General features: G+C 33.7%; 2 long non-coding RNA genes across 3 annotated transcripts in view; one reads left to right on the top strand and one right to left on the bottom strand.

Annotated features, from left to right (window-relative positions):
- Positions 1-461: 461 nt before the first annotated feature.
- Positions 462-26,351, bottom strand: part of LOC105739578 — a 28,604-nt gene continuing 2,714 nt past the window's right edge. Inside the window, exons 3-7 of one of the 2 annotated variants that reach the window (XR_004027842.1) lie at positions 23,220-23,312; positions 10,570-10,621; positions 6,769-6,813; positions 3,001-3,115; positions 462-2,524 (exon numbers count right to left, since the gene is read on the bottom strand). This is a non-coding gene — a long non-coding RNA (uncharacterized LOC105739578). Of the gene's footprint in view, positions 3,116-6,768; positions 6,814-10,569; positions 10,622-23,219; positions 23,313-26,351 lie in introns of both variants that reach the window. The other variant, XR_001115513.2, reaches the window with a different exon arrangement.
- Positions 3,110-8,772, top strand: LOC115832364. The gene is made up of 3 exons (XR_004027841.1): positions 3,110-3,121; positions 6,323-6,324; positions 8,657-8,772. It is a non-coding gene; the product is annotated as an uncharacterized LOC115832364 (long non-coding RNA).

Here is a 26,351-nt window from a genome sequence, read left to right as displayed (position 1 = left end):
TAGGCCCCTACTTTCTCCTTATGAACAAGCTCCAGTTGGTCCAAATGGATGAGAAGCCATGTGAAGCAAAACCATTTGAGCCATAATGGCATAGTTGAGGCTCTAGACATGTAAGAGGGTCCAGCCAAGAAAAGCAGAGCTGCTCAGCTTAACACAATTGACTGCTGCTGCATAAGTGATCCCTCCAAGCCCAGCTCAGACTACAAGAACTGTGCCATGTTGCCAAGCAGAAAGTGCAAACTCAAGAAAAACAAATTAAATAAACAAATAAGTAAACATGTAACAGTGAAAAGGCAGAACCAAAATTCTCACTGTTTGCACATATCTTCACACAGAAAATCCCAAACAAATCTACATTTAAACTAAAATTAATGAATTTATGTAGTTCATCAGACCAAAAAACAAAACAAAACAAAACAAAACAAAAAAATCAAATCCATCCACACAAAACAGTATATATTGTTTTAAGCCAGTAAATCTTAAGGTAGTTTATTTCACAGGATGATTGTGGGAATACATAATCAAAAAAATCAGAATATTATAAACAAATTTATGCCAATAAATAGAAAAAATTAAATAAAATTCTTATAAAAACACATTTTCAAAACTGATAGAAGAAATAAGAAACCTAATTAGAATTGAATTTAGAAACCTATTAGAATGGAATCTAATTAAAATAATTATCTGGATAAAACTCCATATCCAGAAGAAACTCCGTATGCAAACCTTTAAACGAATAATAAATTACACCAGTCCTAAATAGCCACTTTTATAAACTGAGAATATGCCACATTCTTTTTATTAGTCCAGCATAACCTTGATACCAACATCCTAAAGATATAATATATTTCATGACTAAGTACAATGATAAACAAAATATTACCAAGAAAAATTTATCAATTAATAAAAATACAATGTATAATTTTAAAAAATGAATTTATTTCAGGACTTCAGGGGTGGCTTAAAATTTTTAGATCAATTAACACAATTTTCTAAATTAACAAAAAAGGAGAATTATAATAGTCATCTCAAAACCCATTTGTAATATTAAATAACAGAAAACTAGAAATAAAATAGAATTTTCTTAGTCTGAAACAAGGCTTTTATTTTAAAAATGAAAAAGAAATAACAGATTTAATGGTGAAATAACAAAAGATATATGACTTCTGTAATGAGATAAGGATATCTCCTCTGACCCATTAATAATTATCTGGCAAAGCCTAGCCAGTGCAATAAGCCAAATAATTATATTGCAGAAATAAAAATCAATTTATGTGCAGACATGATTTTTTTCATAGAAAATTCAAAAAAAACCTCAAATTATTGGGATTAGTTAATTGAGCTGATCACTGGACTGTACATGAAGGTAGTATAAAAATAAATTGTAGTTACATATACTAGCAACAAACAATTAGAAAGTAAGGTTTTTTTGTTTGTTTTTAATGATACCATTTATAATGGCGTGGATCTAATGAAGGCTAAGTGGAAACTTCAAGTAGAAAATAAACCATTGTTAAGAGATATTAGAACAGATAAAATAAATTGGGATGTACTATATTATGAATTAGAAGACAATTCTCTCATATAGATATATAGATGCAACATAATCCCAATAAAAATGGTAGTGTTTTTTGAAGGGGATGGGAAATGACAAGCTGATTCTAAAAGATATGTAGAAATGCAAAGCAGGAAATAATAAAGTCAGTCTCGAATAATTACAAATCAGTGATTTTATACTAATAGCTAAAAATCATCTTATAGCACCTTACTATAAACAGTGTGGATTGAAACAAGGATTGATAAATAGACCAGTGGAACAGAATATAGGGTTTGCAAACAAACCCACAAAAATGGAGAAACCTAATCTATGACAAAGGAGAAACTGTAGAGCCATAGAGGAAGCTTCATCTTCTCAATAAATAATGCTGCCTAAACTGGATATGTATATAAAAATAATGTTGGCACCTATGTCAAACCATATGCTAGATTTCATTTTAGATGGCTTGAATTTCCAAATGTAAATAAAAAGTTAAAATGCTTCCAGAAGACTTTGAAGAAGAATTTTTCCAAGATTGTAGCAAATTCTTAAAAAAAAAAAAGTCAATTATTTTATAGATTCAGGAGGTACATGTATAGGCTTGTTACATGGGTATATTGCATGATGTTGAGATTTGGAGTAAAAATGATCCTGTGTCCCACATGGTGAGGATAGTGCACATCAGTTTTTTAATCCTGTTAGTCCTCCTAATCTATTGTTGCATCTTTATGTCCATGAGTACCCAATGTTTAGCCCCACTTTTAAGTGAGACCATGTGGTGTTTGGTTTACTGTTCCTCTGTTAATTCACTTAGGATAATGGCTTCCAGCTGCATCCATGCTGTTGCCTCAAAGGACATGATTTTGTTCTCTTTTACGGAAGCATAGGATTCCATGGTCTATATCTACCATATATTTTTTAATCCATTCCCCTTCCCTTTTGATAATCACCTTGGTTGATTCCATGTCTTCACCATGGTGAACAGTGCTGTGATAAACACACAAGTACATGTGTCCTTTTGATAAGAATTTATTTTCTTTTGTATATATAACCAGTAATGGGATTGCTGGGTAGAATAGTATTTCTCTTTTATGTTCTTTGAGAAATCTCCAAACTGCTTCCCACAGGTGCTAAACTAAATTATATTCCCATTAACAGTGTATAAGCATTCCCTTTCCTCTGTAGCCTCACCAGCATCTGTTGTTTTTTGACTTTTTAATAATAATCATTCTCAGTGGTGTGAGATGTTATCTCACTTTGGCTTTTATTTACATTTCTCTGATGATTAGCGATGTTGAGCATTTTTTTCATATGTTTAGAAACTTAAACAATTCAACAAGCAAAAAACCAGTAACCTCACTAAAAAGTGGGCAAAAGACACGAACAGACACTTCTCAAAAAATCACAGCAAATTTTGATGGTGTACCATTTGTATCCCCCAGCCCTCCTCTGAATACACCTACTTGTATTATGGACTGGTTCTGTACGTGCAGATAACTTTTCACATCAAGGACTGAGCTTGTCTTCTCTGTGTCAGGATTTTCTCTGGCAATATTGCTTGAGGTAATGATGCTACTCCTACTAGTAACAATAATATTTGAATCAGCACACCGTCTATGTTTTACTGGTATTATTTTCCGATTTTCCCAGTCAGTATAAGCTAATTAGCCTCATAAAGGTGTGTATTGTAGTGGAACACACTATACTTCTTAGGAAATATACTTTTTATTGAATTCTGCAGAAAGCAGACATTGTTAACTTTCCCCACTGTTAAAGATGATAAATTTGATTACTTCACTAAGGCAGTGACCACCAAATGTTCTCCATTATTTTTTAAAAATGTTTTTCAAATTGCAAATAATCTGGAAGTGACATTTTATGATCACATGAATCTTCCTCTCCAAAATAATTCCCCTTTAATTTTAGGTGAATGATAATTTTTGCCTGAGTCAATCATTTCATTAACAGTTGAAAAATGTTAATTTTAAAAAAAAATTATTAACTAATGTTGTTCTGTAAAAATATTTTCCTCACCACTTGGGATTCACTGTATCTCCTCATTACACAAAGTAAATGTCTGGTTTCCATTTAATTATCAACTTTTAGAGTAAGAAATTGGTGTTGTAACTACCTTTGAAGATAGAATACTTGTTATATTGATTTGGTTTTATTATTCTTGCCTTTTTTTTTCTTTTTAGAAAATCATGGCTTTCTTTTTCTTATTCTTTGAGGGACAGGGTCTCACTCTCTTGCACAGGCTAGAGTGCAGATCATAGCTCACTGCAGCATTGAATGCCTAAACTCAAGCAGTCCTTCCACCTAAGGTTCCTGAAGAGCTTGTGACTTTTTATTTCTTCATCCTTTCCTTCTCTCTGTCTCCTTCCATTCTGTCCTTCTTTATTCACTTGATTCTTTTTTTTTGACTTTTAAGTTCAGGGGTACATGCGCAGGTTTGTTACATAGGTAAACGTGTCATGGAGGTGAGTTTTAGAGATTATTTTATGACCCAGGTATTAAGCCTACTAACCATTAGTGATTTTTCCTGATCTTCTCCCTCCTCCCACCCTCCATCCTCTAATAGGCCTCAATGTGTGTTGTTCCCTTCTATGTGTCCATGTGTTCTCATCATTTAGCTACCACTTATAAGTGAAGACATGCGGTATTTGGTTTTCTGTTCCTATGTTTGTTTGCTAGGGATAACAGAATCCAGCTCCATCCATGTCCCTGCAAAAGACATACTCTCATTCTTTTTTATGGTTGCATAGTGTTCCTTGGTGTATATGTATCATATTTTCTTTATTCAGTCTATCATTGATGGGCATTTAGGTTGATTCCATTTATTTGCTTTGTGAATATTGCTGCAATGAACATACATGTGCATGTGTCTTTATAGTATAATAGAATTATTATATTCCTTTAGATATATACCCAGTAACAGAATTGTTGAGTCAAATAGTATTTCTGCCTTTAGGTCTTTGGGAAATCACCACACTGTCCTCCACAATGGTTGAACTAATTTACACTCCCACCAACATTGTATAAGTGTTTTTATTTTTCTCCACAACCTCGCCAGCATCTGTTTATTTTTTCTTTTTACTTCTTAATTGTAGCCATTCTGACTGTTGTGAAATGGTATCCAATTGTGGCTCTGGTTTGCCTTTCTCTAATAATCAGTGATATTGAGCATTTTTTCATATGAGTCGGCTCTATGTATATTTTCTTTTGAAAAGTGTCTGTTCATGTCCTTTGTCCACATTTTGGGTTTTTTTTTTTCTTGTAAATTTGAGTTCTTTGTAGATGCTGAATATTAGACCTTTGTCAGATGCATAGTTTGCAAAAATTTTCCCCCATTTTATAGGCTGTCTGTTTGCTAAGTTGGTACTTTCTTTTGTTTTGCAAAAGCTCTTTAGTTTAATTAGATCACATTTGTCAATTTTTGCTTTTGTTGAAATTGCTTTTGGCATTTTCCTCAAGAATCCTTTGCCTGTGCCTATGTCCTTAAAGGTATTGCTTTCCAGAGTTTTCATAGTTTGTGGTTTTACATTTAAGTCTTCAATCCATCTTGAGTTAATTTTTGTATATGGTGTAAGGAAGGGATTCAGTTTCAATCTTCTGCATATGACTAGCCGGTTATCCCAGCACCAATTATTGAATAGGGAATTCTTTCCCCATTGTTTGTTCTTGTCAGGTTTGTTGAAGATCAGATAGTTGTAGGTGTGTGGTCTTATTTCTGGGTTCTCTATTCTGTTTCATTGGTCTATGTGACTGTTTTTGTACCAGTACTATGTTGTTTTGGTTACTGCAGTCCTGTAGTATAGTTTGAAGTTGAGTAGTGTGATGCCTCCAGCATTATTCATTTTACTTAGGATTGCTTTGGTTCTTCAGGCACTTTTTTTGTCCCATATGAATTTTAAAATAGTGTTTTCTAGTTCTGTGAAGAATGTCAGTGGTAGCATAATAGAAATAACATTGAATCTATAAATTCCTTTGGGCAATACAGTCATTTGAATGATATTGATTCTCCTGTCTAACTAAAATCTTGTATCCTTTGACCAATATCTTTCATCTCAATCTTCCACCTTCCCTCAATCCCTGGTAACCACCATGACACTCTCCGCTTCTATAAGTTCAAAGTTTTTAGATTCCATGTATAAGTGAGGCCATACATTACTATCCTAGCTTATTTTGCTTAGCGTAATGTTCTTCATGTTTATCCATGCTGTTGCAAATTGCAGGATTTTCTTTTTTAAGGCTAAATAATGTGCCATTTTTGTGTTCATGTGTATACATATAGAAATGTATACCATATTTTCTTTTTACATTCATTGACTGATGGACACTAATGTTAATTCCATATGTTGGCTGTTGGTAAACAATTTCATAATTAACATGGGAGTGTAGTTACTCTTTGACATATTTTGTAAATATTATGAGTTCATATGAAAGTATCCAAATTAAATTAGTTATTACAAGTTGTTAGTTAATTTTCTTGAACTTATATTTGTATCTCTTTTCAATTACATTTAAACTTCAAATCCTAACAATATTAATGTAATTACTCGTTTGCTTTATCGTGTATTTATACAATTATTTGAAATTGTATTATCAACATAAATATGAACAGTAACCTAATAAGTAAAGTGTAAGATTATTTTGCAGATTATTAAATGTACTATGTTACTAATATCAGAATTTGTTTGATAAAAATCTGCCTCATGCAAGTGAGCACAGAAAAACAATCTGTGGAGAGAACAAATAAAAAGACAATTTAAAAGAGAAGTGAAGATGTGAGACCATGTATCCCTAGATATCACAGAGAATGTCCTTGGTTGATTTTTGATTGATGTCTTTCTAAGTCTTTGTTTCTGGATACCCTGAGACCTATTGCTTGATTCCTCTTTGGTTATTATGACATATATTTTAATATATTAAATATTCTAAGAATAAATATTTAATAATAAAAATGTTAATATTCCACCATGACCATACTTCCTTTTTTTTTCTTTGCATGTTGTTTGTTTCTTGGAAGTAATTAATACCTTGATAAATAAAAAAATTCATTTAAAAGTTGACAAATCTAATAATTGGGGCTATGACAAAACTAGCACAAAGGCTCACAACTAGGATAAATGAGTACTAGGTTTGTTTAACACTATACTGATATTATCCTTTAAAACATTAGACATTTCCTATTTTCCCACATGATCCAAGAACTTATTTTCAAGGCTTACCTTGGCTCTTTGGTTTGAAGTAAGTTCATTACCAGAATTTTCTTCCTGCAAAAGATTTGACCATTGAGAATATATCTTATGAACAGAGGAGAATATTTTGGAAACTATACAATTGTGAAAAACTATAGCTTAAATGCATTTGGCCTCTTACAGTTAATCCAAATAATTAAGAACTAAATATGCAAGAATCACTACAGGCATGAGCATCAAAATAGGTCTGTTCCTAATGATACCAACTTAGCAGCAGGAGTCATCGGAAAACAACCAGAAATTTTTTGCTCTTTACTGTTTTCAGAAGAGTAGAACTCTCTCAGCATTAAGTTTTTCATGGCAGCCAAAGTGAAAAGAAGGAAGAACCAAAGCTTTTCTATATTTGCTTTATTTTACACCTATCTCATATGAGAATTTTAGCAAAGTTTTCTCTCTGGATTATAAAAACAGAAATCTGGTTGTGGTAGATAAGTGAGAATCTATATAAGAATATGCATAATTATAGCAAAAATTAATTAGTTGGTGATTTATAAATTTTACATGCAGTTTGTCTAGAACTTTTATGGTAATCATGACATTAATATTTTAGGAGTCAAATAATCCACATAACACAAATCTATTTTCAGTAACTTTTAGTACCTCACATGTTAACTTCTAATTGTTAATTTTACCTCAGTGCCCTACTAGGACTATTTCCTCGTTTGTATTCAGTTTTATAAAGTTTTTGGAATATTTTAGACTTGTATTTGAAGAGGTATTTTTAGAATATTTTAAAATATACATTGCTGAAAAGCAATTTAAAAGTACATGATGAATGAGATCTTTAACATAAGTTTCAAGTTTTGATAGAAGCAAGTAGTTAGTGGCCAAAAAGTGACTTTCTTCCTATGACAATTCCAGAATTATATGTAAAGCCATGGACAATAAATAGTATTAGTTGTTACCTGCACAAAATGTGCCTTATTTTCCAAGTCAATCATTTATCTTTTACGGATCAATTTGTAACTTCATTCAATAAGTTTTTTCCTTACTTTCAAACTGCTTACCTTACATTACCTTCTAGCAAATTGTGATAATATTGTTCAATCTTAAGGCAGATAGATTTAGAATTAGTGTATCCTCATAATGTAATATTTTACTATTAAAATATTATATTAGTACCATATATATCAACTTTTTAAATAATTAAATGAATGTTTTAATATAACTGTAAAGAGTATATAAAATATAATCATATGATTGATATGAGATTGATTATTTTTAAAAGGAAACTACCATTTCATTGATAGAAAGAAGCAAATTGTGTAGAGTCATTTTAGGATTAAGCACCTGCAATATATTCTGATATCCAAGAACAGAACTAGGCTGAAGCTAAAATGAAGCCTTGTGTGATCATTTTCAGCATTATAATTTTCTGCAAAATTTGAGTGATTTGCAAAACTGTGATAGATTTCCCTGAATAGGATGGTGGCAAAGGCTTTGTAGATTCAAAAATAGTTTTGCTGAGGCAATGAGAAGTAATACTATCAGACGAGAAGTTGGTTTACCAAGCTAAAAAATAAAAATAAAAAAAAAAGCTGAGAAAAATTTTGCCTCTAAACATTGCAAAGTCCTACTTCCCTTATTTTTGTATAATTATTTTTCATTTTGCTCTTAATATTTCTCTACTGAGGAAAAATATAATTGCATTTGCAATTCAATAATTAAAGTTGTCATTAAACAATAAAAATTTTATAAATAAAGTTATCAAAAGTGAGTTTAAATTTCTGGAATGATTTGACGATGTTTCTAAACTAAAACATATAAATGTTGTCATTTAGCTCCCACTTATAAGAGAGAACATGTAGTATTTGGTTTTCTGTTCTTGTGTTAGTTTGCTAATGATAATGGCCTCCAGCTTAATACCTGAATGATGAAAAATTCTGTAAAACAAATCACCATGACACAAGTTCACCTATGCAACAAACCTGCACATGTGCCCCTGAACTTAAAATAAAAATTAATAAAAAAAAACTAAATTAAGAAAAATATTTTTAGATGCTGGGCTTTTGAATATTTAACACAGGACAATATCTCATAAGCATGTTTTCACCTTCTCTGAAGTAATATTACCCTCTGCTTTTGCTAACACTTGAAAAAGTTACTTCATGTAAAATTTTAATATTTATAGTTGTTTTTGATAGGATGATAAAGCTCCTATCATAAGAATATCAGCTACTTCATCATGGCCAGAACCAGAAGTCCCAAGTACAGGTAAATCATAACTTTCTTCAAAAGTTTATAGTTTAAACAATTTATAACTTTTTTATAATTTTAATATCTCATTTGAAAACTGTGAGTTCTGATATATTTTTATTTTTCCTACAATTCTTAGAAACTGTTGAAGGGAGCACAAGCTTCCCAAATGAACTAGAATTTTCATTAACAGTAAAGGGTCTGAGCAAAACTTATTCCTTGACTCATTTAACTGTAGACCCAGTTGAAACTTTCAGTGAATTATGGTTTTAATTGAAAGTAATAAAAATAACGTCTTCCTAAAAATTAAATTGAGGCAACTAAATATTTTGTGTCAGTTCTAGAATCCTCATGAGATGTCATAATACTTGGTCACTGACAATAGACACTGAATTTACATGTAAAACTTAGAGGCAAAATGCTTCATATCCCATTATGTGTTCCCTCAGTCATGAAACTGAGACTTTTTAGAAACTGCAGTATAGAGATTTCATGCTTACTAAGGAAGGCCAAAGTGTGATGATCCAATGAAATGTGACCAGTTTGGAGGGAAAGAGTCACCCTTTACAAATGGTGAAGGATTTAATAATTTATTTAAAATTTAGGAACATAAGGAATGTTAATAAGAATCCTACATTACATATTCAGCAGGCTAAATTGCTTATGGTTGGGTGCCAGTAAATAGATTATTTTTCATGTTGCAGGAATTTGTTGTTGTAAACTAAGTGCTGGAGAGAGAAGAGGTCATAAGTGCACTTTTTTTTTTTTTTTCCCAGTTTAGGCCATAGGTTTTTCTTGCTTGAATCCTTAAAACAATTCAAGGATTCAGCAGTTTGGCTGTGGTTTAGGTTCTTAATTTCCTGACAAACTTCTTGTTGTTCAGAACAGGCAAAAATACATCTATTTTGATTGTAATTATGCCAAGCATCTTTAACAGCCTATACACAAGACATAAAGAAAAAGTGAAAAGAAGATGCTGACTTAATTCAGTTGAAGACTTAATTAGGAACTCAATTCTATCAGGCATTTAATATTGTATTTTTTTCTCATTTTTTTCTAATAGAAAATAATGGCATGGCAATTGTATATGATTATGAATAGCTATTTATGGAACCAGTTCTTGCGTCTACACTTAATTACATTTTGTTTGGAGGTTAACATTATATTACAACTGTAGCTTTTATTTCAATCTATTCTTATAGTTTTTCTTTCTCGTTAGGACTTAGATTGCTGGTTCGTAGGATCTCTTGCTTCTGATTTTCTCTATTTCTGTTTTCTATTTCTAGGCCTATTCTCTAGTGCATTATTCTTGATGACTTTAAAGTCATTTAGGGTTAGAAGAAAAGAAATAATTCATTTTTGCCATATGCTGAAGTCTTGATAAACAATGTATTTATATGCTAAATAAAAACATGCTGTATATTTTGTGATTCCTAATGAATACATTTGATTTTTGTTTAGCTTGTCTTCTGTCTTTACCCTGCTATCTACCTATTCTGCTAAAGGATCATAATTCCTGAAGCCTACCTGCCTCAAGTCACACAAATATACATTGAAATAATCATGGATATTCACCATAAACATGGAATTGTTCAGTATGTTTCATCGCTTCATGTTTCTTCCTATCCTGCAAAATAATTTAGAGTCATTCCTTTATTTACAAATATCATAGAACTGATAATGCATTTTATGTAACCAATAATAAGTCTCAAGAAAGATGAGACTTGATTCATGTTTCCGTTAACACCCTTACTTGACAGCAGCATGATTTCTGTAACGTCTAACACTATACCTGATCTAATCGTTTTCACTATTTAGTAATCCCTTGCTAAGTGCTTTACAAAGTTACTCTAAATTATACTGGATGAGACTATTTAAATGAATAAATCACATAGTTGCATTTTATTATTATTTTATATTACCTAGAAATGAAGTCAATATTATACTTCATAAATTGAAACCATGTCTTGCTAACATGTTACGATATTCCAACCAACAAATAGGTTCTTATTTTTATTCATGGGATTCTGTAACCAATAACTGGCTGGTAAAAAATACGTCGAAATCAATCAAGTTGTAGATACACACTCAATGGATGGATAAGGAGAGGCACTAGGTCCGCTCATAAAATTGCACTTTCCACCTGACAATAGAAGCTATTTTTTCATTAGAGTTCCAAATATCTCAGTGTTTGGGGAAGTCTCCAGGTAATATATGCAGTGAAGAACATTACTAGGCACTGGGAAACAATAGGCTTCCATCAATCAACATATATTTGAATATGAACAGCTTTTAGGGAAGCTTTGGGTATTTTTTCTTTCACTGACATTGATGTTAATTAAGTATCATAATTTAATGAACCCCCAAGAAGATTGACATTTGTACAATTAATCTTCACCTGGCACACAAATCTGATCCTCTGAATCAGAATTTCAGACAACGGGTACTGCCGCTGTGCACGTACAATTCTGACACCGACTTGGCTTCTAAGTCTCCCATTATATTCCTAAGCATGGCAGCATAAAATAAATGAAGCTAGAGAAGGCTTCAGACACAATCTTGCTTTACTCACTTGAGATGAGTATATAGAATGAGTAGGGACACCATCAGCTCTGCTAAGGTTTACTAAAAATCCAGGGCAGTCATGGTGGGATAACAAAATAATAATTTATAAAATGTCTTCCATTATATTTGCATATGTTTTTACATGCATTCTCATTTATTCTAGATTCTGGTTGAGGTATTTGCTTTTATCTGCTCAAATTTACCGAGTAATTATCCCACTGGAGGACTCATTACCTCTGAATTTTTATTCCGCCTTTGTTTGGGGGGTAAAATGCTCAGCTTTCTTAAAATAGTCACTGGCCAGATAATAGACTCACAATGAATGATTTACTCCAGTGTTTTTCAGCATCTAGGGTGACGCACTGATGGGTATTTTATAACAATTTGTTGAAGTGTAACTAGCATTTGTTTACTTATGGAATGGAATGGAGTAGACTAAAGTAGACCAGAGTAGAATAGAACAGAATAGAGTGAATTGCACATAGTAAAGCTAAGTGTTTTTCAGTTATATATATGTGTGTGTGTATCTGCATTAGGTTGTAATGCAACATGTATTTTTGCATGTATTTATCATTGTGGGTTGCCAAGTTAAAAATGTTTGAAAGTCACTTGCTTTTTCTAATCAGGACTCACTCCAAGAAACAAGGTATTATAGCCAAACTGCATGACTTATATGTACGTGAGAGAAGTGAAATGGATAATGAGAAGACAACTCCAATGCCTACAATGATGAAATTGTAACATGGCCCCAATTTTTAACCTCTCCCCTTAAATTGCAGATAAGATCTATGGATATGGTGAGATTACTCCTGAGATTAGGTTACTTTTTTTTTTTTTGAGATGGAGTCTCGCTCTGTCGCCCAGGCTGGAGTGCAGTGGCGCGATCTTGGCTCACTGCAAGCTCCGCCTCCCGGGTTCACGCCATTCTCCTGCCTCAGCCTCCCGAGTAGCTGGGACTACAGGCGCCCGCCATCACACCCAGCTAATTTTTTTGTATTTTTAGTAGAGACGGGGTTTCACCGTGTTAGCCAGGATGGTCTCGATCTCCTGACCTCGTGATCCGCCCTTCTCGGCCTCCCAAAGTGCTGGGATTACAGGCATGTCCCACCGCGCCCGGCCGAGATTAGGTTACTTTATAATGCAAAGATGAATGGATTTTGCAGATATAATTAAGGTTTCTATTGAGTTGTATTTGTGTTAATCAAAAGAAAGATTATCCTAGGTGGGTCTGACATAATGACATGAGCCCTTTAAAAAAGGATCTAGAGGTAAAAGAGAAGAAGCAGTAGTAGATTTGCTTTCCTTGGCTTTTGAATATCAAATTGCCATGTGGAGAGGGTCATGTGGCAGGGAATAGCAGATGAGTTCTAGAAATCAAGAGCTTCTATCCTACTACTACAAGGAAATGAATTGTAGCAACAACCAAGGAGCTGAAAGGGGACTTTTAACTTCAGAGAAGATTGCAGTCTCACAGCTGACACCTTGATGTCAGCCTTGTGAGACACAGAACAGAGGAACCAGTTAAGGTGTGGTCAAACTTCAGGGGAAAAAAAAAAAAAATCCTGAGGTAATACATGAGTACTAAGTTACTAAATTTATGAAAATTTGCTATACAGCAATAGAAAACAAATATAGTTGTCTATCTAGATTCTAGAAGTATGGCATCCCTTTTCTTTGTCACAAAGCCCTAATTGATGACTACTGGGAGAGAGAACATTTGTTTTTACTATCCAATTGAGTTTCTGCAGCCAGATCTATAATTAGTACAGTTCTTTTCACACTAGTGCATGTCAAATGAGTGTCTTTCCCCTCCTGGCTTTTCATTATATGCCCTAATCCTTGTGAAAAGCACGGGGAAACATACACCTGGGTAAGAAGGAGCTTTTGAAATATAATCCTCACGTATTTGTAAAGTAGATAATATTAATCTGTTTTGCAGTGAGAAAGCTAGAATTCAGAGGGGTTCAGGGAATTTTTTTTTTTTTCGAAACACACAGCTACTATAGCTAAGTCTTAGAGTCTCTCTAAAATTATTATTTTCTCATTCAATTTCTCTCTCTCTCTCTCTTTTTTTTTTTTTTTTTGAGACAGAGTCTTACACTGTCGACAGCCCAAGCTGGCTTGCAGTCACTTGATCTCGATTCACTGCAACCTCCGCCTCTCGGGTTCAAGCAATTCTTCTGCCTCAGCCTCCCGAGTAGCTGGGATTACAGGTGTGCACCGTCATGCCTGGCTAATTTTTGTATTTTTAGTAGAGAATGGGTTTCACCATGTTGGCCAGGTTAGTCTTGAACTCCTGACCTCATGATCCGCCTGCCTCGGCCTCCCCAAGTGCTGGGATTACAGGCGTGAGCCACCTCACTCAGCTCAATTTCTCAAAGCAATAAAAAATTTAATTTGTTCACTGTAAAGCAGAGTTCAAAGTAAGATTAGTTGTGTGATTTTAGCAAAGTCACCTAACGTAGCTGAACCTCTATCTTCACATTTCCATATTTGGCACACACACGTGTGTGTATGTGCACCTGGGTGGTAGGGGGAGAGAGAGAGAGAGAGAAGGACAGTGGTATTTAGCTACACTTTAGAGTTAGAAATTAATGAGATGACTACGGAATACATATTTTAAAATTACTATAATCACTGTCCAAATTCTGTAAGCTCTCTTTATTATGTAACAAAACAGTTTATAATTTAATTTCAAAGTTTAAATGGACTAATACCCCCCGGCAATTCAGTAAAACCTTTGCAATGCAATTTTTCACTAACTGAAAATTTAGGATGATTTAAATAGAATGAGATCTGAAATTAAAGAGGGAAAAAAGAATGAGCTATGCATACTAATAGAGAAAAGAAGATATCTAGAAAAAATTTAACGTATTTTAAAACATTTTATTGTAATAAGATATTATTTACTATAAATTATCCTTAGGTAGGTTAAAAGATCTATACCTAGTAAATTTTTATTAAATATTTTCATAAATATTTGTGTACCTAACCTTACATTAAGAGTAATTCTTTATGTTATTTGAATTTGTCTAATTGAATTTCCTTCCTATAATTTATTTGCCACTTTAATGAGCTTTTTTTATCCAAAGCTTAAAAGTTGTAAATCAAAATTATCGGAATATGTTAAAACATTAAAATGTCTAAGAAATTTTTGTAAAAATAAAATCTAAATCTAATTTCTAAATGATTTTTACCCTTTCCTCCCAAAAGAATCAGTTCTCATGGCTTAAAATTGTATACAAAAAGCATCAACTGACAAACAGTATTTAAAACGGGAAACAATCCATGATTATGGATGTCAGTAGAAATTAATTGTGCACTCACAGCACACATCTGCACTAGATAGAAGCTAACCCTTTCATTAGTACAATAGAATAAGAAGGTGCCTGCTTTTGCAAATCCAAATTAATGACATTCTGGTGTCTCTGTATATGTACATTTATGGTTTGCATGTCTTCACTTATCAGGGATCATGGTGACAATGACCACATGACTAATATTCCCTTTTACATTCATCAGAATTTTTTTTCCCAAAATTTATTACAGTACCTGATATATGGGAAAAGATTTTTCTTCAGATTTATAGTAACTGTTCTTAAACACTGAATGGAAGGCATTTTTGTTGATTTTTAAAATAATTTGTTATACCTAATATTGATATTTACATGCAATTATCACAGCATTTACTTCCAAAGGTTCTTCCAAATTCTTCTACTTTCTTTTGGATAGAAAGAAAGAAAATATTTTTGTACAGCTGGGCAATGTGTTTTGGTTTTAAACTAGGTGTTATTATAAGAGTCAAAAAGTTAAAATTTTATAAAGTTTATAAAGAAAGGAAGTTACAGTACACTAGGACTAATATATAATTGAAGAAAGAAATTTCTTTATAAATTTAGTGTAGCCAAAGTTTGCAATATTTATAAAGTCTACGAAGTGTACATTAATGTCCTGGACCTTCACATTCACTTACCACCCACTCACTCAATGACTCACTAGAGTAACTTCTAGGCCTGCAAGCTTTACTCATCCTAAGTACCCTACACAAGTGTAATATTTTAAAAGACTTTAATACTGTATTTTTACTGTAACTTTTTAATGTCTGTACATAATTGCACATAATTGTACACAATTTCTTACCATTGTGTTAAATTGACCATAAAATTCAGTACAGTAACATGCTGTACAGTTTTATAGCCTAGGAACAATAGGCTACACCATATAGTCTGGGTGTGTACTAGGTTGTACCATCTAGTTTGTGTAAGTACATGCTATGATGTTCTGCAATGATTAAATCATATAATGACACATTTCTCAGAGCATATTCCTGTCATTAAATGACATATACTTATTTTACATCTTCTCTGGCAATTTTGGCTATTTTTTCCAGAGTGAAATCTCTGAGTTATGATTACTAAATAACCAGGTGATAACACATTGTTTTTCCAGATGAAGAGCAGCTTGGTAGAAGAGTATATTAATTAACATTTGCCACAAAACCTCGGTAACTTTTATAGCAATAATCCTCAAATGTTTTGGTCATAGAACCACTTTTTCCCTTAAAAACTAGATCCCAAAGAGCTTTTATTTATGTAGGATATATATATATATTATATATATTATATATATATTATATATATATAATAAGGAATATATATATGTAATAAGGAATATATATATATATATATTCCTTATTAGAAAATATATTGAATTCAGTTTTAAAATATTCTTATAAATAACATAAACTCATTACATGTTAAAATCAATATAATGTGTTTTATTAAAATAACTATTGTTTAGAATATTAATGATAAGAGTAGCATCATTTTTCATTTTTGTAAATCTCTGCATTGCCTCACTTATTAGAAACTAGCTAGATTTCCATATCTGCTTCTACATTTGGTCTGTTGCAATATGTTATTTGGTTGAACTATACGAAGAAATTCTGATCTCACACAGACATGAAATGGGACAAAGGTGACCTTACAGACTCCTGAAGGGTCTCAGAGACATGTAACTATATTCCTTTCATTGCTTTCATTTTCACTTTTCTTTTTTAACCACTTTACGCTGATTACCCTTGGACTTTCTTTTCTTTTTTCCTTTAATGCCTTCCATATTTTATTTCGTTTTCCTTTCCTTTTGTATTGTTCTTTACCTTATCATCTTCTTAATTACTCCTTCCTTTGCTGACCTCTAGCTCCCTTCTCCACTTTTCCTTCCTCCCCTTGAAACCCTTTCTACCCTGTTCTCTTCAAGTGATATACAAAACTGAAGTGTCTTTCTAAAAACGGAATTATCTTGGGAGATATTGGAAAGATACAGTATTTTTTGTATCTCCCTAAATTTTTTTTCTGTAAAGAGCACTATCCAGTAATACAGACCGAAACAAACAAAAAAAAAAGATGGTGAAGGGGATAATGTTTCATTATCCACTTTCCATTAAACTGGTGCTGGATGTAGAAAAGAGTTGAAAGAAAAGAGATTTAGGATGTATTCTGGAAGGAGATGTCAATCCAAACATCTCATCTCATGACTCTTCTTCCAAAATACACCATAAATCTTTTTTTTTTTGTCAATCAATTCCTCTTTTCTACATCTAATGCCAGTTTAATCAATGATTTCCCCTTTTTTGTGGTATTACAGCAGTCTGCTAATTGGTTGTCCTACTCTTCACTTGCCCGATCACACTACCACCACCACATTAATTCTCATTCAGTGGCCAATGTGATTGTCATAGACACTCTTGGTGATCCACTTTGACGTCCTTTTCCAGCTGGGGCACTCATTGCCCAGCTGTTGTGTCAGAAGATAATAACTCACAGCTGACCATGGTCTTCTCTGGAGTATTGACTTACAGCAAATGCAAGTCCAATGAAACTTTTCAATAAATTCCAACTTCTTCATTATTACCTACAAAATACTGCCTTAACAAGTTCCTGCCCACCAGCTGACTTTGTTTCCTATTAGCAAGCTAGGAAAGGTCCTTACCTGGGGCATTTGCTCTTCAGTCCAGAATGTTCTTCCCCTAATATTTGTAGAGCCAGTTTGTCATGTTGAGGTTTCAGCTCCAATATAAACTTCCAGTAGCGGGGACTTTTTCACCACTCTGTGCAAATGTACCTTCTATCTTCCCTTTCTCAGTAACTCTATTAAGTTACTACAGATGTTTTATATTTTTCAGATAATTAATTACCATCAAAAATTATATATGTATTTGTTTATTTTTATTACATCTCCTTACCCATATTAGACTTTATATTAATACAAATAAACTTTTGTTGGCTTAATCTTTTGAGATTATATTTTTCATATCTGCAGGCATGTATTATCTAGACTGAAAATAGATATGTATCCTTATCTTATCCTTATACCTCCTTATCAATAGTATGTATCCTTTTTTTTATAAAGTTCATAATCTAGTAAAAGAGAAAGTGAAGATACACAAGTGTATTAGCTGTCTATTGCTGCAAAGCCAATTACCGCAAACTCAATAACATAAAACAATAAACATTTATTATCTCACAGTGTCTGAGGGTCAGGAATCTAGGTGTCTTAGCTGGGTGGTTCTGTCTTGGGATCACTCACAAAGTTTCAGCCACATATTGGCTGGAGCTATAGTTATTATCTCCAGGTTCAATGGGGAGAAGTGAATATGAATATCATTCATTTCCAAGATAACTGATATTGGTGGGTTTCAGTTCCTCACAATGTGGGCCTCTCCAACGGTTGCATGGGCAGCCACAATACTGGTTTCCCCAGAGTGAGTAATTCAGGGAAGAGAGGAAGAAAAAGAGAGTGAGAAGAGCAAGAAAGAAATAAAATTCTGGAAGGAAACCTCAGATTTTTATAACCTAATCTTGCAAGTGAAATCTTACTACTTCTGCCATATGCTATTCACTAGAAAAGAATAACTAAGTCTAGTCCTCACTCAAAAGGAGATGAATTAAGGTGTGTATTTTGCAATGAGGAGTATCAAATAATTTAGAGAGGTATCTTTTAAATGACTACAATAAGTTAGCAAGGTTACATTGAAAAATTCCAATAACATAGGCAGAGCATTCTAAGAATTTATAAATATATAAGAACAAGTTAAAATGATAAGTAAAGGCTTAAATGAAAAAAATGGTTATTGATGCCTTTTGATAAATGAATATTTGATAAAAATCACTTTAGGTAGAAGAAACAAAGAAACTGCAGAATTTCCTTGAGGAATAGAAAATAGTTTGATCAGGACAAAATTTTATGTGAGAGAGGAGGATTGGTGATCTGTTGCTGAAGGAAGAAAGCCACCTATTCCTGTTCTTGTTTGATTTACAGATGGCCAGAAAATAATAAAAGAAAATAAAAAAATCTTTGCAAATGCTTATGGCTTAATCAGCATAGCCCTGCTCTTACGGAAAGTGAAGCAGCAGCAGCTGTGTGAGATGTGATTCAGGATTCCATCCAGTTGCCTGCTTCCCAGCATCCGTACAACTTGCATAGTGCTAGACGTACATGTATCCTTCCCTCCATCAAGAAAATGTCTCAATTTTTCAATTGGAGCTTGCACTCCATCTGAGATTGCACCCTATTAAATTTCAATGAATAACTCATTTTATTGACTAATACATCTCAGAAGCATGATAAATACTTTTATGGCCCCTTTTATTGTGCAAGTGCTTTATCAATGTGAATATTCAGATTTGCTTTTTCAACTGAGAGTATGCTAACACATAAAACCAGGCAAATACGTTACTCAGATAGACAGCTAAATCCTGGGTTGGGGTAGAAGTAAAGTAAAGGAATTAGCTAATAATTTTCAAACTGATCGATTAAGTCAAAAGCTCAAACTATCCACCAGATTGAAACTTTGTTTAAACCTTATTAATTACAAACTTGAAGGACAAAAGAAGACTGACCACAAAAGTTTAGAATTCTCAAAGTGGGCTTAAATTCTTTCATTTATCTTGGGAGGGAGGAAAGATATTACTTTTATCAAAGTTTATACAGAGTAACCCTAATGGTGAAGTTAAGCTCCTGAGACATTTCATAGTACATAAATCTCCAATATTTGACATGTTTTCTGATGCCTCACCAAAGGCAAACATATTATAAGATGCAACTGACACACTACTTCCAAACAGAAGCCAGGGAACTGCCAACACTTGTAATGGCCAAACATAAAAACGATTAGGTCATCATATCAGATTGTTTACCTGTTTGTGTAATACTGTTGGAAAATATGTTCTGACAGTCTCAAAAACAATATAATTTTTTTGAGAATTGAGGATGACATAACCTTTTTATGATTTTACAAATGTCATAAAATATAGGATCTATCTAGAGGGTAATTTCACCTTGATTTTCAGTTAACTTAACCAAACAGGGTAAATACCATTAGTCACAATAACTTTCACAACCTCAGTCAGTATCCATCAAACTACTTTGTGGATCATTTCTGTTTTTATAGTTGGAATAAATAAGCATGGTATAAAACACATCAAGTCTTTTCGTCCTGCAGTAGCTAAACTTGTCTATCTCCTATGCACATTTCAAGCTATGAAGAATTTTTTGTATATTCTACATCCTTTAAAAAAATGGTGGGCAAATGTTTAACACAGTAAACTAAACAGTGTGGAAATGGAGAAAATGTGTGCTTATATTTAATAAAAATTAAGAGAAGTGTTTATTTAGAAAATATATGCTTTTAGTATTAATCAAGAATGTGCTGCAGCACACTATCAATTTCTTTCTTTCTTTTTTTTTTTTTTTTCAGACGAAGTTTCACTCTCGTCACAAAGGCTGGAGTGCAATGGCATGATCTCCACTCACTGCAACCTCTGACTCTTGGGTTCAAGTGATTCTCCTACCTCAGCCTATCAAGTAGTTGGGATTACAGGTATGTGCCACCATGCCCAGCTAATTTTTTTTTTTTTTTTTTTTTTTGTATTTTTAGTAGAGACGGGGTTTCAGCATGTTGGCTAGGCTGCTCTCGAACTCCTGACCTCATGTGATTGGCCTTCTTCAGCCTCCCAAAGTGCTCGGATTACAGGCGTGAGCCACCATAACCAGCCCACATTATCAATTTCTTTTTCTTTTTGTTTTTTTAAGACAGAGTTTCACTCTGTCACCCACGCTGGAGTGCAATGGCGTGATCTCAGCTCACTGAAACCTCCGCCTCCCAGGTTCCAGCAACTCTCCTGCCTCAGCCTCCCAGGTAGCTGGGATTACGGTGGCCCACCACCATGTCCAGCTAATTTTTGTAGTTTTTAGTAGAGACAGGGTTTCACCATGTTGGACAGGCTGGTCTCGAACTCCTAAACACAGGTAATCCTCCCGCCTCAGCCAACCAAAGTGCTGGGATTACAGGCGTGAGCCACCCCTCCCGACCCACACTATCAATTTCTAATGCTAATTGGGCACAGTCAGTTTCTAAAGGTTACCTATTAATCCTTAATAAGAAATACACACATTCTAAGGAGACAGCATTTTCTCACACTCGTAAGATAAATTACTGTTAGGTTTATTTGTGTTCCTTGTCCTCACTCACTCACACGTTTGAACCAGTAGCTCTCATCATTAACTTCCGGGAAGGAATAATTAACCCAATGCTTTAACGCCATCACGGGGGTCTCAATATCTTGTATTTCTCTTCCCAGTCTCACCTTGTGTTTTTTCTCCCTGTTTTGTTTTCCTTCTTTAACAAATTACACACCATTTTTAACAGCACTGCTTCTGAAATCAGTCAACTCTACTTAAATGGTTCAAACAATTAGATGCAAAAGTACAGTTTAAAATTTCACAGGCTCTATTTTAAAGAGGGAAAGCAAACTTCCTCAGGAAGAACAACATCCAATAGAGAGTGTGGAAAGTTTCATAAGACAGTCAGTGGTGGAAGGCTTAAAATATAGTTCCCTAAACATCTTTCATATAGACTAGCTCTTCTTTTCTCAAAATTGCTCATTTCTCAAATACTCCATCTTTCTCATAACTCCTTTAAAATGTAGTGTGTGTGTGTGTGTGTATACAGTGTCAGTATCTGAAATGAAGAAATTACGTTGTGATATCTTACCTTTAATTTTCTATTTTGTTTTGACACATAGAGTATATATTATATATCTTACCTCATTTAGAAATACACACAACCCTATGAAAGACCTTTCGGTAGTCCCATCTTATTCCTGAGAAAGGTAAAGTTACAGACATTTTTTAAGCAATCTCGAGCCTTTTAGGCATTCAGCCCCACAATGGAACTCAGCCCCCTGTCTCTTTAAGTTCAGCATTCCTAAGGTGATACCTGCTGGAATCCAAGTATTTCTCCATAATCTGAAAAGCAAAGTTTTCTGCTCATCTCAAATATATATATTTTTGTGACTAGTGCTATGGACTGAATTGGGTCCCCCCAAGACTCGACTCATGTTGAAGTACTAATGCACAATGTGATGGTATTTGGAGACGGAGACAATGAGAGGTAATTAGGGCTACATGTGGTTATGAGTGTGGGGCCCTCATGATGGAATTATTGGTGTTATAAGAAGAAGAAGAGCAGAAATTGCTTTCTCTCCATCATATTATGACACAGGATGAAGATGGCTGTCTACAAGCCAGAAAGAAGACTTCTACAAGATATTGTATTGAGTGGCACCTTGAATTTAGACTTTTCAGTTTCCAAATTTGAGAAATAAATGTCTGCTCTAAAGTCACCAGTCTATGATTTTTTTAATAGAAGCCCAAGCTAATACAGTTATACAATTCTCATCTTCATAAATTCATTAACTTAGAAATATGACCTTTTTGGGCCCCATGTTTTTCTATTGCTTAAATTTTAAAACAATTATATTAGACTAATTAATGCTAATGATGTTTATCTGTCTCTCACTTTGATTCCCTTTTATTGATGGAATATTCACTTTTTCTTGTCTTCTTTGTGGCTTCTCAGAAGGACTTAATAATGACTGATTTAATCAGAATGTTTGCAGAAGCAAGTAAATTACGCTGGGTCACTAGGTAGTCAGTTTAAATGAAATTCATAGATACAGAAGAATCACAAAAAATAAAATTAGTTAATATACTAATTTAGTTAGGAAAGTTATTCCAATTCCAGAAACTTCAGTAGAAGTCACCATCCAGAAAACTCACTATCCTTTGCAGGAGATCAAATAAATGGTGTTTTAGTTAAAAAGCAAAGGAAGGTTCAGAACTATGGATGAGTTTCAAATAAAAACTAAATACATTATGTTATATTCTAATTTCTCACTATCGTTATTAATATTCAATCATTGTCTTATAATCTGTTTGAATTATTGTCTCTTTTTAAGAAGAACATGCTCATATTCATAAAACAATTGGCACCTGTCACAGGTTGGTTTACCTGAAGCAAACACTGAGGTGATATTTGGGATTCAGGATAGGATTAAACATATCAGATAAAATGTTTAGAATATTTTAATGCTAAAATATTCAAAGGATCACTTAAACTGAATATAACCATTGGAAAATACAAAATGTTTGTTTTTCCTTCTTTCTTTTTAATAGATGGAAATCTTTAATCTGAAACTCTTCTTTGAGAGGAGATTAATTAGTAAAATTCTAGTCCCCTCTCTCTTAGCTCATTCTGTCCATGGGAGGTGGAATGAATTAAGAAATTTATAAATTTGGGAAAGAATAGCTGGACATACCTGGCTTCATTCTGGCCTTCTTCTTCCTCTGGGAAGCTGACCAAAGAGAATGTAAGTTCTACCTGCTCTTCCCGGGTAGGCTTCTATATGTTTCTGTTTGGGGACAAAGGGTAAACACCAGTGTAATTTTAGTGCTTGCTGCAAATAAAAGCGTAAAAGCCACATACCAAACTGGCCTCTCTTCAAAATAAAAGAGATATTTGATATTCACCTTTGCTCTTGGTGTAATTTCTCACTATTTCATTATCTAAACATGAAAGTGGGTGTTCTGAGAGTTTTCCTCAGGAACTCCCAATAGCTATAAAAAATACACAAAACAAAATCTTAATTCGTCTCATAACAGTGAGTTCAAATTACTTTTCATATGAGTAAAAGAAAAGGGAAAATTAACAAGTAAATTAGAAGAGAATAATTCTGCTTTCACTTCAAGGTAATCAAAATTCTTATAAACAGTATCACTATCTGATAGTAACACAACACAATAAATAATGTAAAAAACTGAAGTTTTTATCTACTATGCCAAATATGATTCCTCTGGTTTCTTTTTGTTTGTTTAAGAAAGTATTTTTAAAAGTTAAATTGACCAAATGGGCTACTTATACTGGCATTGTATAATCAGAGTCAGAAATGTTGAATAAACAAATCAATAAAATGGAGCTGTATATTAAAAACAACAAGCAGGGTTTGTCCTAAATGTTTGCCCGATAGCCAGGTTTACTTTGAGCCAGCATATAAAAGATTTTGTGATTAGGCCCCAAAGCACAAAAATACCAATTAATTATGATGATTAGATATGTCTTCATTAGTAGTCTATAAATAAATCATGCAAAGCATTATGCAGTCAGCTATCCTGGAAAAATATTCTTCTAAAGGGCTGTGAAAACAACTTAATTAATTATAAATGCTTTGAAACTTAGAGCATTATATTTTGAAATGTTGCAGCATACATACATACACATGTTATATATGTTTGGAGGTATTTGTCAATCTGTTTCAGTGTTTGTTAATGCTACTGAGCACTAAAATGCTTCCCAGAATCAAGATGAAAATGTGTTAAAAATCTGTATTTATTGTTAAAAGTAAAAATGTTATTTAGAACACTTATATTTCCAATTCCTCTCATGTTTTCAGATGACAGAGTGTTTTTCTTTGATATTTAACTTCTACGCTTCCAGAAATGCTTTGTAAATGTTCTCTTCTCTTCCCATCCCATTCCCTCCCTGCCCTCAGAATATTTTCCTCATTTATTCAAAAAGATTTATTCCTGAAAACATTCCATTATTAAAAATATTTCAATTATGCTTATAATTAACCTGTTTTTTGAAGCTGTATTCCATTCACTCCATCAGATCTTCTGCCTTCCACTGCTCCCTGGTAGACCCACAGGACAATGATCTCTATGAACTGCATCAAGTGTTTCCCTTGCCCTGCAGTTTCTAGTTGAGCTTGGCTATTGGATATCCCTGGCAGGAGATCAGAGGTAGGTAGGAAAATTTATTTTCCTTGCTCCTTTTCTGCAGGTTGATTGTATACCTCTGCCAAAGGTCACAGCTCTTGACGGGTGATGCTTACTACACAAATCGCTCTACGGGTTTTAGTCCTTTCAGATATAAGGGTGTTAACAGGTCTCTCTACTATAACTGGCCCTGGGGTATAGAAATCTCTTTTGATTTCTCTATACCCTGTTCTAGCTTTTGTAGATCATTATTTTATTAATTTCATCTCAAATTATCCAATTTGAGTACATAATCTGTTCTATGCAATACGCTGACATGATTATTTTTGTAAATAAACAATACAAAAATAGAGTAAAACATGAACATCCTCATTACATCTTCTGATTTTGAATACTGAAAATACAATTCAAATTGGCCTAAGCACCTGGATTGTTCTAGTTCTCTGAGTCAATATATCACATGCAGAAGGATGCACTTTTCTGGCTACTTGTGGTTTAAATGGGCCAGAACCGTTCAGGGTACCATCAAGCATGCTTTTGCATATACTACCCTAGAACAAGTATGTATCAGTCAGGGTCCATTCAGAAGACAAAATCAAGTCAGTTATTTTAACAGAAAAGGTTTTATATAAATAATTGTTAATTAGGTACTAAAGACTTAAAATGGCAAAAAGAAAGATAATTGCATTGTTATGGAAGGAGTTTCTATAGGCTGCAGCTACCCTACTAGGACTGGGTATGCAAACATACAGTCTTGGAGGAAGGTCTGTGCAGAGCTGAAACTCAGACCTCAGATAAAGTGTGCTGCTTCACCCATGCTTGTGTCTCTTTGCTTGAGGGAAATATCTTATGGGACTAGGACCCAGGCCTCTGAAAAGGAATAATGATTGACAGCATCAGGGGCTGCTGTTTTTGCAGGAGCACATTGAGACTGATTCTGCAAATGTTGAAGAACTGCAAAGTCAATTGAACATTCTACAGAGACAAACTCCTGCTACCAGCAGGAAGAGGTGAGATGAGGCTAAGGTGATGCTCAGTGACAGGAAGCAAACGGGAAGCCAGCACCAGACAAACAAGATGGAGCAAGTCTCTTTTCCCTCTTCCATACTTACAGCTCCCTCTAGTGCTCTCTACTAGCCAAGGCTAAGAGGAAGGCAGCTGGCAAAGCAGACATGAAGCTTGCAGATTTCCAGTTCAGCTTCACAGAGCAGAGTGTAGAAGAAACAGCGTGAGCTGAGAGGCAATAACTTAGTAACCGTGTAAGATGACAACCAGAGGTCAACTATACTCATTGATTAGAAACATAGTTTCAGGATTCCTACCTTATCAAACCTTATATGAGGCTAGATCTTCTGAACCACAGGAAAGTCTTAGTCCTTTCGACTTTCTACTTGGGAAGTTGATATGACAAAGAAAACAATTATAACAAAATATGAGAAGTGCCATGACAGGAGCTATAATATGAAGCTTCTAAAATGGCATTTCAATTAGCAATATAGGGTCCAGGGACAGCATCTGATTGGAGGTAATGTTGAAGTTGGATTTGAATCCTGAAAAGATTCAATAGACAGGAGCCTACTGAGTAGATACTAGAATTAATTCAAAAGCTTGATAACCATATTTGGGAAAACAGGAAGGTCAAACATCAGAAAATACAGGTAATTTCCACTAGAGGA

The sequence above is a fragment of the Nomascus leucogenys genome, chromosome 3, assembly GCF_006542625.1.
Source record: "Nomascus leucogenys isolate Asia chromosome 3, Asia_NLE_v1, whole genome shotgun sequence".
In the NCBI taxonomy this organism is placed as follows: domain Eukaryota; kingdom Metazoa; phylum Chordata; class Mammalia; order Primates; family Hylobatidae; genus Nomascus; species Nomascus leucogenys.
The sequence above is the reverse complement of the archived record's forward strand: the minus strand, read 5'-3'. Positions and strand labels throughout refer to the sequence as shown.